This window comes from Henckelia pumila, chromosome 4, assembly GCF_033568475.1.
Source record: "Henckelia pumila isolate YLH828 chromosome 4, ASM3356847v2, whole genome shotgun sequence".
NCBI lineage: Eukaryota > Viridiplantae > Streptophyta > Magnoliopsida > Lamiales > Gesneriaceae > Henckelia > Henckelia pumila.
Genome location: NC_133123.1, coordinates 227166713 through 227180975, shown reverse-complemented (window position 1 = coordinate 227180975; position 14263 = coordinate 227166713). Strand labels below are relative to the sequence as shown.

General features: G+C 40.2%; 1 long non-coding RNA gene across 1 annotated transcript; it reads left to right on the top strand.

The window, feature by feature from the left end:
• The first annotated feature begins 3664 nt into the window (after window positions 1-3664).
• Window positions 3665-6050, top strand: LOC140867078 (uncharacterized). Its single transcript, XR_012145039.1, has 3 exons — window positions 3665-3847; window positions 5387-5486; window positions 5702-6050. It is a non-coding gene; the product is annotated as an uncharacterized lncRNA (long non-coding RNA).
• Window positions 6051-14263: the final 8213 nt, after the last annotated feature.

Genomic DNA, 14263 nt, shown 5'->3' with positions numbered 1-14263 from the left:
ACTGGAATACTAATACATAACATATACATGACTGGGCATGCTTAAAATTATGAATTTTAACTTAAAATCTTACTTAAACTTGATCTTAAATATAATCATATAATACATACATAACATTGTTGAGCATAACATTTTTCTAACATCGCATGGTTGTATCCATAGTGTAACCTTAAACTTAGAAATTCGACTGATCGGTCTCTTAGAACCAACGTACGCGGCGGTGACGAATCACCTCTTACTGGTAGTAAACTACCCTTAAATTGACAGTAAACTGCCCTTAACATGTGGGGACTGGTCCCCCTTAAATTGTCACACTACTTCAACTTCCAACATAAAAATTATTTTCTAGCTCAACCTTAACATTAAATCATGGCATAAAATTATTTCGTGAATGCATGTACTTAAATAAAAGTGTGTCCTTCATATATATTTAATTTAATTTCGTACTAACATATAAATACTAAAATAACTTTCATGCATAAAAATAATTAAATATATAATTAGGACATATGCAATTTCTCATGGTTTGTCCTGAACTGCTGGCCCTAACACTCAAGCCCATTTTCTTAAATTCTGGCCCATTACCACTGAGACTGACCCATTAATGTACTTAAGCCCAATAAAATATTTTTAAGCCCGATTAAATATATTTAAGCCCAAATAATTATTTCTAATCCCATTAAATTTCTTAAGCCCATTAAATAATTAATCTGGCTCAATGGGCCCAAAAGCCCAAATACTGGCCCAATAATTCCCATGGTCCCCGAGGCCCATAAAAATTAGTGGACTAACTTAAAATAATTATTTAAGCCCATAAAATAAAGTCTTAGTAGCCCAATTAATTTAATTACTTAATCAAGACCAATTAAACACTTAATTTAACTAATAACTTAAAAATAAAAATACCCGAGCCCGACTAACTTAACCCGGACCCGAACCACTAGACTTGATCCATTACACTATGGACCTGACCCAGGCCCTTGACCCGACCCGGACCCATCCTACAGCCCCAAACCCGTGACCCAACTTTCCATAACCCCCCCTTTTTCTTACGTCGCGCGAGCAGCAGGCCTTCATGGCCTGCTGCCGCCCAGCTCCGGCCACGGCCGGCCGGAGCGCCACCGGTAGGACCTTTCAAGGGTCCTGCCGGTCCTAAACCCGGCAGCCACCTTGCTTGAACCAGCCCTGCATGAGACCCCCGACACCTCTTCCCTAAACCCTATTCCACACGCCTACAACTCCTGTCCTCAATCCAGCCTCCAACCTAGCCATTTCCAGCCTTGAACCATGAATTGACTTGACCCTAGGCACCCCATACGTGACACCCAGCCGTGAACCAGCAGCTAGAATCGAACCATGCTTGAACCAATTATGAGATGCATGAACAAACACATAAACAAGTTGCAAACATCAACCGATACCATTTTAAATCTGAAATATTTGAGGATTCCGATGCATACACTCCACCTACATAATACATACTAGTATGGTTCTTAAAAAGAAAAGGAAAATCATGCCTTAAATCGTAGAAAGTAGATGGGAAGAACGTGAAGACGATTCCGGACGACTACGACGAGCAACCTTCGAAAAAGCTTCAAAAAATAAAGGTCTATGGCTTCCTCCTTGATGTTGCTGTCGATCGAAAAGAATGGAGAGGTGAGGGAGACGGCTAGGGTGAGGGAGAAGTGATTTGAGCGTGTGAGGGTGGGCCTTGGGGTAGATAGGAAATAACTTTCAAGATAATGACATAAATAAAAATATATCTAGGCTTTAAAAAAAATAATAGATATCATAATAAACATAAAAATCCCGAAATATTATATTAAGGGAATTTTAAAGATAATTAAAAGTCATTATTTTGGGTTAATTCGGGTAAAAATGGACTCCTAAAATTATATAAAATTAAATACTGATAATTTTGAGGAAATAAAACTCAAAATAATATTTTCGGGCTCCTAAAAGTCTCATAAAATAATTTTGGTAGAAAGTTGTCATCTCGTCCGTCCACGGTCTCGTCAACGCGATAAAATAATACAATATCATAAATCAGGAAAATCTCTATTTATGGGTTAAATACTTAAAAAAAATCATTTAAATAAGCACAGATAATTCACATAATTATTTAACCAATAAATCTAAATTTTTAAATTAATAAAATTCCTAATTATGCATGCAGATTTACGTACTGAAAATACCGGGTGTTACAACATTAACCATAAATCAACTAACAACAAGAGTTCAAACAACAAAATACAAGTTTCCCAGTCTAGAACAAGTATTAATGCAAGTATGTGTTTTAAAGGAAACTCAAGAACCATCTGTCTTGAGTGTTCTATCCCGCTTAGACGATTACTGCTTTTACCTTTTGATTCGAATAGCTCCAACTCTGGATAAGCTACAAAAAGAGGTTATATCAACATCTATACAACCTAAACAACAACAACACTCAAGATAAAGCTCCTCGTCCAATCTTCGACGATCGATTACTTCTAACTCTGGTTTCAACAACTCCAAACGAATATGTACGGAGGCAAAATAAGATCAACAACGACGAACAAACTCAATAGCCAAAAATCAACAACTCAAACGGTCCAAAATCTCAAAACTCAAATCGGCGGCATAACGACTATAACTAATCAAACCGAAAACACAGACAACAGTACAACATCTCAAACAACTCTCTTCAATGCTAAAACAACAATAAGGACTCAATGAACTTCTATAGCAAATTGGATTAATCATTTTTGTAAAACGAGGACGAATACGAAATAGTTGCTATAGAGGCCCATTGTGCAGTCACGCAGGCGCGGGCCTGGGCCCGGGCTTGACAAAAATAGCATGAAATCTTTCAAACCTAACATTTAAATCATAAATATACCAGATAAAACCATTTAATTAAACAAAATATTTAAATCATAAATAAATACATTAAAAATCATTTAAAATTCATTTAAGCTTTCTTTAACAATCGTGAGTGGATTTATGGATTTTTCGGAGCGTTACAATTCCAAAATACATTTCCCATGTGCAACACACGCACATTATTTCTAGTTAGAATAATTGTATATCTTATGAGATTGATTGGTGATTGTGTACTAAAAAAATGTGGAGTGATCCAGTAATCTTGTGACATCCTTATCGCTATTTGGAAATTGAACATGTGTGTTACTAATATTGTGAAGTAACATACAAGAGTCACCCGTAAATATTGATATGTGTTGAACGTGGTGTATGTGACATTTTTTTGTCAATATGGATTGTTTGTGACATTTTATATGCGAGAAAATAAAATCAATTTTACGCACATATATTTTTTGAAATGATTTTAGATCGACGATGAACAAATTTATGTGATTGTGGTTTCTTGATTAATATATTTTTATATTATATATCGAACATATAGTGAAACCAAATTTGTAAGCTCACGTGAACATAAACATAAAATATCAAATCATATTTTCCTCTTTATTTAATTAAATTAAATATCGCAAACTCAAAGATGCACTATTATTAGGGTTTGATTGACTATAAATCGGCTCTGTATCGACGGTTTTTGAAATAATCGATTTGGCCCGCAATTCACTGTTTGGCTAGACGAGACGGACCGATCCATTATTCAAGCCACTTTAAATTTGTCAACCCCAATTCACCTATTTACCGCAGCGGGCCAATCCAACTACCCAGCCCAATTTTACATACAGAGTCAATTTATAGCCTATCAAACCCTAACGCAATAGATTGACTCTCTTCGATTGGCTTTTGAAATTATTATCGACTTGTGGAAAAAGAGGAAAATGGGATTCTGGAATTCTCATCCCAACAGCCACTGCCGTGGATCTGGCACCTGGTAGATTCATTGCCTGAATTATTATTTTTTCTTGAATTTCACTTTCTATCCCGTAGTCCATGTTTTTTTTTTTAATCTTATTGAATTATGTTATAGATGTCCAGGTGATGTTAATAAATCTTTTTTTCGTGAATCCCGCTGTGGAAAACGACTTCTTCAGTGGGAAGAATGGTCATTGTTTGATGGTAGTTATGCTTGTTAGATTCGGTGGTCAGCATAATTTCAAATCATTTTGAGGCTCCCATATTGAATGAAAGTTGCGTGGTTCTGCAAATAATGAGATCTGTAATTAAAATGTTGAACATGGGATTATTCGAAAAAAACTTTCACCTCTTGGGACGAGTATGAATAAGGAAATAAGAATTTTAAAGTAATTTTTAAAATTTATGAACCATCGAAAGTCGAGGTTGTACAGCCGTGTGAGCAATAATTTTTTTATGTTTGTATCGAGTTTGATATATGCTTGCCTTTTCTTTTGTTTTTTTCCTTTGTTGGAGTGAGGAGACATTGATACATAAATCAAGTCGATATTATGCTAGATGGGAGATAATGGTTGATGAAATTTCCGATTTTGTGAGCATTTGTGCACGATGGTATTCCAAGCCACTTAAGAAATATCATAGTTGTGTTGAAGGCATTTGGTTGTCTTTCCCATTGTCTTGAGCCTGTTCTTTGTAATTTTTCGTCGACCTTTTGTTTATTATTATATTATTATATGTGGTTGCCTTGCCCAATTCAGCCGAACCAACACTCAGGGTTTGTGAGGAGATAACGTTTGGTGATTGCTTTCTATACAGTGACAGCTTTATTTTGTGTTTAGGAAATCCAGTTGTGCATTTTTAAGGGCTCATTGCAGTAGTATGTTTTAGTAAAGGTTCCTTTTTGCCAGGGACATCTGGTTGACCTGTTCGGCTATATTTACACATTTATTTTCACTCTGTGATATTCAAATGAGAAGTATTGGTTGCTTATAGAGTGCATACAAGATACTCTTGTTTCGGTCACCCTTGTTGCAACTTTAGCCGTTTATGTATTCCTAGGTACTGCTACAATTTTACATATCTACTTTGGAGCATGTTACACTCACTTATGAATCTAACTTTCATCTCAACATGTCTGTTAAAAATATATGCCCCCAACTGAGATTTGATTCTGCTGTATGTGCTTTAATAAGAGAAGTGCCTTTAATATGTGGTTTTTTCATTCCGATTGATTTTTAATTTTTGGCACAATTTTGATGGGATTGTTGGCTTAAGCGTCGCTTATACCTGATATTGTAACATGGTAACATATAGTCGAATGTTGACTTTTGCGGTTCATCAAATATCATCAGTCATTTAGTTTTTGGTATGGCTAGCTCCCCCATGTCTGCACTTGGTGTGTTAATGTGGTGCAATTCTTTGTCTTTGGCATTATGTTCCAACGACAGACACTCAAGTTCTTTTGCCCGATTTTGCTTCTGTTTGTTGCTGAATTTCTTCATGGCATCAACTTGTACATTTCAGTCACACATGTAACAATACTGTTTCGTTTCAACAGTCGTGCGTGTGGGAGCCAGCATGAAGTAACAAAAAAGTATTGGCTGATGGTATGCCGACGGTGTTTGCGGAGAACTACCGGGGGAATTAGGTATATCAAGGTAATGTTAACTACATTTCTCTCTTTGACTATGCATATTCTTAATCTGTTGAGAGTGTTAGTTTTGGGATTTTTATGTCATAATATTTTTACAAACCTGACATTAGCATCTAAAATGGCCGATTCATAATTAATTAAATATAAATAAATTACGGAAACTATGACTTTTTACATCTACTACCCACCCTTTTATGTTACTACATTTTGGTTTTGCAGCATGGCTGAATTTTCGATAATAGTGGATCGCGAAGAAGCCTACGGTTATTCTCACGCATTCTGCTTAGTGGGGTCATGAGAAAGGTTGTTTTGATCAAGATTTGTGATATTCTGCTTAAGTTTGGATAAGTAGTGTTTTAATTTTTAAAGGTAACAATAAATTTTAGTCGAGTATTTTGGGGTTTATTTAACTAATACTAATATAAGACGCAGACTTCTTCATTTCATTTCCAAAGATATGATGGTTATTTTTTTATTGTGAGAAAGGGTCTATGTATTTAGTTAAAATTAGATAAAGTAATGTTTTTGACATAAAAATTAATATTTGTCGGGTCGGATTGGACTTTTATCATTCATAACCCTTTCAAATTTACATATAGTGACTTTTATCATTCATATAATATATATATATATATATATATATATATATATATATATAATATACAATTCGAATTTTTGAAGTAATGATCTTTCTAATCGCAGTAAGTTGACTAAGTGAACATCTTCCATCTACATTACAAGAAAAAGCAAAACATGGTATATAATTTAGGGAAATGGTAGAAAATTCAAAAACCTAGATGGTTCAAAATAACTAGTGCACATTTCTACCATGTTCTCCTTGTCGAGCTCGATAGGAAAGTATAGTTGGACTGGGCACTGGGCTTCCACCATGGGAATCTTAAATACTTCTCTGAAGGTATCCCATAAACTATGCATGAGTTACCGTGAATATTGCAAAAGCAAAAATTACAAAGCAGTTTAGATAAAGATAAGAACATAACATGGTTAGTGCCCAGAGGGTTCCACTAATATTACTGGAGAGTCAATAAATGTGTAAGTACTAAGATGGCATCTGTTCTGAAAATTGAAAATCACATGTTGATCTACCTCACTACAGTGGAGGGAAAGGTGAACGGCAAGTCTGTGAGTTCATCACGTGTAGTGACCCTGCATGGAATCACCTACTAACTGGAAACTAATAGCATGCAATAACTTAATAAAGCAAAATGCTTAACAGAGTAAAAACGTGCGGAAACATATCCATAATTTACATATCAGCTTAGTAAAATAAGTCTAGGCTTAATACTGTAGTGATACAACCATATCGAAAATCTTAAAAGTAAACATTATACAGCTAAACAAATCTTGCTGTATAAAATCTCATCAAGGCTCCAGCTCCCTAGTTCTGCCTTGAACCACCAGCTCCGTCCATCCTGCGACCTGCCCCGTGAAATAGGGTGTCCAAAATAACAACTAGGACGTGAGCACTAACGCCCAGTACATAGACATGAGTAAACATATGTATATAATGCATGCAACATGATGACAGACGAAGGGTCATCTGAAAAGTCATGCTCAGTACCGGCGCCACATGAGTGCTGCTACCGCACGGATCAACCTCTGGGTGCAACCACACTCGTCTAGTACACCAGAGTAGACAGACATAAATGCCCCCGCCGTCGCGGTACTCTCAGTGACAGACTATCGAGTATAGAGCTGAGCGGCTCTATAATCAGGTATAACAAGGTATAGGCTCAATGTGTATGTGCACATGATATATGAGTATAGAAAGCGGTAAAACATACATCATGTCACATAATAATGCCAAATAAATGCAACATATAAACATGTATACTCGCTGGCAATCTCAGTCAATGTGTATGTACCTAACACCGAAGTCTGAATTAAGCTGGAAAAAGACAACCCCTAGCTGTCCTAGGTCAACTCCCGACCCGACCTGGTCTTAAGCCCGACCCGACCTGGTTTCTTGGTCCGACCCCGAACTATTCCTTCCCGAGCTCCCGAGCTACTCTTTCCCGAACTCCCGAGCTACTCCTTCCCGAGCTACTCTTTTCCGGGCAGAGATATGAAGTGAGATGGAAGTGTGTGAAAATACCTGAACCATCAGCCCCTATTTATAGACAAAATAAACTAGGGTGTTCGGTATTCTCGAGTCGATGTCGAGACGTCCGAACTCATGTATGCACGCCACGTATCAAAGGCTTGAGCTGAGTCACTATCATTTTTGACAGCTCATGCTTAGGCGCCAGCAGTCACACATGCAAGCGTCCACACACCTGCCTGCCTGTCCTTGAGGGTTCAGGCTTGTTTTTGTTGACAAGTGTTCATTCCCGACCTGAACATAATGTGCTCTTCCCATGACCGAACACTACCTTGGCCTTGTACAACACTTTATTGAACTCCTAGACCCGACCCGAGCTACAAATTCTCTTGGCCGAGATCTTAAGTCCAAACCCTCCATTTTCTTGAGCACCCAAGTCCCGACCCGAGCCATGTCCTTCCTTGGCTGAACCCCTCATGGCCGAACCCTCCTTTGGTTCCCATCATGACCGACCTGAGTCCCCAAAGGAAGACCCGAGCTCAATCCAAGCTCCATGCCCGAGCTCTAGCTAAATGCCCGAGCCCTAGTCAAAGTCACACACACGGCCAAGCTCTTGATGTCAACCATGTCTGACCCGAGCCACTCATGACCGACCCGAGCCCATGGTCAAATCCATCAACCCTAGCTCATTCTCATACCATGTGTTTTTGATCTTGACTTGTGCTCTGGTTTGTTTAATTAATAACCCTTAATCATGTTTAACATATTATTATCATAAAATGGAATCTGGGTTACTACATTCTCCCCACCTTTAGATATTTCATCCGCGAAATAAAATCTAAAGACAAATTAAGATAACAACATGAAACATCAAACCATGTTTTATTACAACAACTGTAATTATATCTTTACATGGTAATCAAAAGTACAAAGCAAACAACTCAGGATATTCTGCTCGCATACGACTCTCTGTTTCCCAAGTTGCTTCTTCAACGCCTCGACGCTGCCACTGTACCATCACAAGTGGTATAGTCTTGTTCCGAAGAACTTTCTCCTTCCTGTCTAGGGTACGGATTGGTCGTTCAACAAAAGACAGATCTGGCTCTAGCTGAATATCAGTAGACTGAATCACATGAGATTCATCAGCTATATACTGTCGAAGCAACGACACATGAAAAACATTATGTATACTGGAAAGAGATGGCGGTAAAGCCAAACGATAAGCAACATCTCCGATCTTCTCCAGTATCTCGAAAGGCCCAATATAACGAGGAGACAACTTGCCTTTCACACCAAATCTCATCACCTTTCTGAAAGGTGATACTCGTAAAAACACATATTCACCAGGCTCGAACTGAAGTGGCCTGCGGCGAATATTAGCATAACTGGCTTGTCTATCTTGAGCAACTTTGATCCTATGCTTGATCAAATCTACCTTGTCTACAATCTGCTGCACCAATTCAGGACCCTCGACTTGTCGTTCCCCAACTTCATCCCAAAATAACGGAGTACGACATCGTCGACCGTACAATGCCTCGAAAGGTGCCATATCAATACTACGATGATAACTGTTATTGTAGGCAAATTCGATCAAAGGTAATTGATCTTGCCAAGATAAGCCAAAGTCCAAGACAGAAGAACGTAGCATATCCTCCAATGTACGAATCGTCCGCTCTGACTGCCCGTCAGTCTCCGGATGATATGCAGTGCTCAAACTCAGAGTGGTACCCATCGCCTGCTGAAAACTACCCCAGAAACGTGAGGTAAATCGCGGGTCTCTATCACTGACTATGCTCACTGGAATCCCATGCAATCGCACTATCTCCTGGACATATAAGCGTGCCATGCGATCATAAGAATACTCCCGGTTGTAAGGAATAAAGTGTGCTGATTTCGTCAAACGGTCAACAACGACCCAGATAGCATCACACTGACGCGTAGTCATAGGCAAGTGGGTAACAAATTCCATAGTCACGTGTTCCCACTTCCATTCGGGAATCTCAAGATTCTGCAGTAATCCACCTGGTCGTCGATGTTCAGCCTTGACCTGTTGACAAACCAAACATCTCGAAACAAATTGATATACACTTCGCTTCATCCCTTTCCACCAGAATCTAGTTCGCAAGTCCTTATACATTTTCATACTTCCAGGATGAACTGATAATCGACTCCTGTGAGCTTGAGAAAGAATATCATTCCCGAGCTCCGCAATATTAGGTACAACCACTCGATTAGATAAGCACAATAAACCATCTGCCTGAAAATGGAATGCAGCTGTATTAACCCCATTGGCTAGACGTGTCAAACGCTGAGTCTTAACATCAGATATCTGAGCATCTCTGATCCGAGAATATAATGCTGGCTCAGATAGAATAGTATACAATCGAATCCCATTTCTCCCTTTCCTGTTCTTGAGCGTAAAACTCAATGAACAACACTCTTGAATAATATGAGATATTTCATTAGTCTGAAGTGCAGAAAGTCTCACCTGCCGACTCAAAGCATCAGCAGTAAGATTAGCAGAATTTGGATGATATTTGATTTCACAATCATAATCCTTCAGAAGATCCATCCAGCGTCTCTGTCTCATATTCAACTCTGCCTGAGTGAATAAATACTTCAAACTCTTGTGATCCGTAAATATCTCAAATTTCTCGCCATAAAGATAATGCCTCCAGATCTTGAGCGCAAATACAATGGCGGCTAACTCGAGATCATGCACTGGATAATTATTCTCATGCGTCTTCAATTGTCGAGAAGCATAGGCAATAACATGTCCATGCTGTGTCAGAACACATCCTAACCCCTGACCAGAGGCATCAGTATAAACAACATAACCTCCTGATCCAGAAGGTAGAGCTAGCACAGGTGCAGTAGTAAGACGTCTACGCAGCTCGTGAAATGACTCCTCACAATCCGAGGACCATATAAAGGTAACATCTTTCCGAGTAAGCTGAGTCAAAGGCCTGGCCAACTGTGAAAAATTCTCGATGAACCGACGGTAATATCCAGCTAGACCCAAGAAACTACGAATCTCAGCAACCGTCGTCGGTCGAGACCAGTTCAGCACTGCCTCTATCTTACTGGGATCAACAGATATTCCTTCACAAGAAATCACATGATCGAGAAACACTACCCGATCAAGCCAGAATTCACACTTGCTCAATTTCGCATACAGCTGCTTTTCTCGTAACGTTTGCAAAACAATCCTCAAATGCTGTGCATGCTCATCCTTGTCATGAGAATAGACAAGAATATCATCAATGAAGACGATGACAAATCTATCCAGATATTCTCGAAATACTTGATTCATCAGATTCATAAAGACTGCCGGTGCATTCGTCAAACCGAATGACATTACCAGAAATTCATAATGCCCGTATCTGGTCCTAAATGCAGTTGTAGAAATATCTGAGTCTCGTACCCTCATCTGGTGATATCCCGATCTTAGATCTATCTTAGAATAGACAGAAGTACCCTGTAGTTGATCGAACAGATCATCAATCCGCGGCAAAGGATACTTATTCTTGATGGTGACACGATTCAACTGCCTGTAATCAATACATAATCGCATCGATCCATCCTTCTTCTTGACAAACAAAACAGGTGCTCCCCACGGAGAAACACTCGGACGAATATATCCCTTATCAAGCAGATCCTGCAACTGCTGTTTCAATTCCTTCATCTCTGACGGTGCCAGACGATAAGGTGTTCGGGATATAGGCGTAGTTCCTGGTACTAGATCGATACCAAATTCAACCTCTCGAACCGGAGGAAAACTAGGAATCTCATCAGGGAATACATCAGGAAACTCACTGACTATCGGTAGCTGATCAATACCCGGACTACTCATGGACATATCAACTGCATAGATGAGGTAGCCCTCCCCACCTGACTCCAAGACATGACATGCCTTCAGAGCCGAAACAAGTGGCATCGGAGGTCGCGCACCCTCACCATAAAAATACCAGCTATCACCCTCATCTGGATGAAACTGAACCAGACGCTGATAACAATCCACAGTAGCGTGATACAAAGTCAGCATATCTATTCCCAAAATACAATCAAAGTCCGCCATCGCTAATATCATCAAATTAGCCGATAACATGTTACCCTCAAACTCTAGAAGACAACCCATCACTAGACGCTTAGTCACTACCTCCTGCTCTAACGGAGTAGATACAACTAAATCCATATCTAATGATACATAAGATAATCTATGTCTCTTGACAAAACGGCTAGAAATAAAGGAATGCGATGCTCCAGTATCAATTAAAACAAGTGCAGGAATACCACACAACAAAAAGGTACCTGCCAACATGCGATCGCTTCCCTCAGTAGCCTGGTCCTGAGACAGAGCAAACACCTGCCCTTGAGTCTGTGGATGGTAACCAGAAGAAATTTGTGGTGCTGGCTGCTGACGTGGAAAGGTAGAAGCCTGAGATCCAACCTGTGATCCCGATCCACTAGCAGAACCCATGCGCTGAGGACAATCTCTCCGCAGATGTCCCTGCTGACCACAAATATAACAAGCACCAGTAGCTCTCCGACATGAAGCTGCAGGATGCTTCCCTCCACAGTGGCTACAAAATTCCTCCTTCTTCTTCTTCTTCTTCCCGAAACGGAATGTACCTCGTGAACCACGAGAACCAGACGAAGTAGTAGGAGTAGAAGAAGACGTAGGTCCAGATGGCACAACAGATTGAGCTCTAGGCTCAAAAGATCCACTAGGCTGTGCTGACATTATCAACTGTCCCCGCCTATTGCTGGTCTCCACAAGACGGCAACGGTTCACAAAAGTCTCATAAGATACCGGATCATCACAAATGACAACTTGTGAGTAGATATCTTGGTTCAAGCCTTGCAGAAAGAGATCATACTTCGATGCATCACTTTCATTGATATGAGGACTGAAAGGTAGCATATCAAGAAATCGTTGCTGATATTGATCAATAGTCATTGATCCTTGCCTCAGAGTAAGCAACTCCATAGATCGTGCTTGGCGAACAGCCGGAGGAAAATACAGTTTCTGGAACTGCTGACAGAAATCCCCCCAAGTCACATGTCCTCTCTCAGTACGTGCCTGAGCAGCCTTGGCATCCCACCAAAAACGTGCTCGATCCTCTAGAACGAATTCCAGAACTTCCAGTTTCTGCTCCTCAGTGCACTCGAAAGCTCGAAACGTACTCTCGAGTTTAGACATCCAACTCCGTGCCTGCTCAGGATTCTCGCCTCCCACTAAGGGTTTCGGTCCTACCTGCATGAACTTATTAATAGTATAGCGACGTCTACCCTCATGAGAACGATGCTGATCATGACGATGATGACGATGATGATGACCACTTCCCTGGCCAACACTACCGTGACTCTCGTCAGCCATATCCTGAAAAGAATTGCACATTAAAAATCCCAAATGCGCAAAAATTATTCAAGACTAATTCTAAATCCCAAGTACTAATCCCAAAATCTAAGCATGCTCTGATACCAAAAATGTAGTGACCCTGCATGGAATCACCTACTAACTGGAAACTAATAGCATGCAATAACTTAATAAAGCAAAATGCTTAACAGAGTAAAAACGTGCGGAAACATATCCATAATTTACATATCAGCTTAGTAAAATAAGTCTAGGCTTAATACTGTAGTGATACAACCATATCGAAAATCTTAAAAGTAAACATTATACAGCTAAACAAATCTTGCTGTATAAAATCTCATCAAGGCTCCAGCTCCCTAGTTCTGCCTTGAACCACCAGCTCCGTCCATCCTGCGACCTGCCCCGTGAAATAGGGTGTCCAAAATAACAACTAGGACGTGAGCGCTAACGCCCAGTACATAGACATGAGTAAACATATGTATATAATGCATGCAACATGATGACAGACGAAGGGTCATCTGAAAAGTCATGCTCAGTACCGGCGCCACATGAGTGCTGCTACCGCACGGATCAACCTCTGGGTGCAACCACACTCGTCTAGTACACCAGAGTAGACAGACATAAATGCCCCCGCCGTCGCGGTACTCTCAGTGACAGACTATCGAGTATAGAGCTGAGCGGCTCTATAATCAGGTATAACAAGGTATAGGCTCAATGTGTATGTGCACATGATATATGAGTATAGAAAGCGGTAAAACATACATCATGTCACATAATAATGCCAAATAAATGCAACATATAAACATGTATACTCGCTGGCAATCTCAGTCAATGTGTATGTACCTAACACCGAAGTCTGAATTAAGCTGGAAAAAGACAACCCCTAGCTGTCCTAGGTCAACTCCCGACCCGACCTGGTCTTAAGCCCGACCCGACCTGGTTTCTTGGTCCGACCCCGAACTATTCCTTCCCGAGCTCCCGAGCTACTCTTTCCCGAACTCCCGAGCTACTCCTTCCCGAGCTACTCTTTTCCGGGCAGAGATATGAAGTGAGATGGAAGTGTGTGAAAATACCTGAACCATCAGCCCCTATTTATAGACAAAATAAACTAGGGTGTTCGGTATTCTCGAGTCGATGTCGAGACGTCCGAACTCATGTATGCACGCCACGTATCAAAGGCTTGAGCTGAGTCACTATCATTTTTGACAGCTCATGCTTAGGCGCCAGCAGTCACACATGCAAGCGTCCACACACCTGCCTGCCTGTCCTTGAGGGTTCAGGCTTGTTTTTGTTGACAAGTGTTCATTCCCGACCTGAACATAATGTGCTCTTCCCATGACCG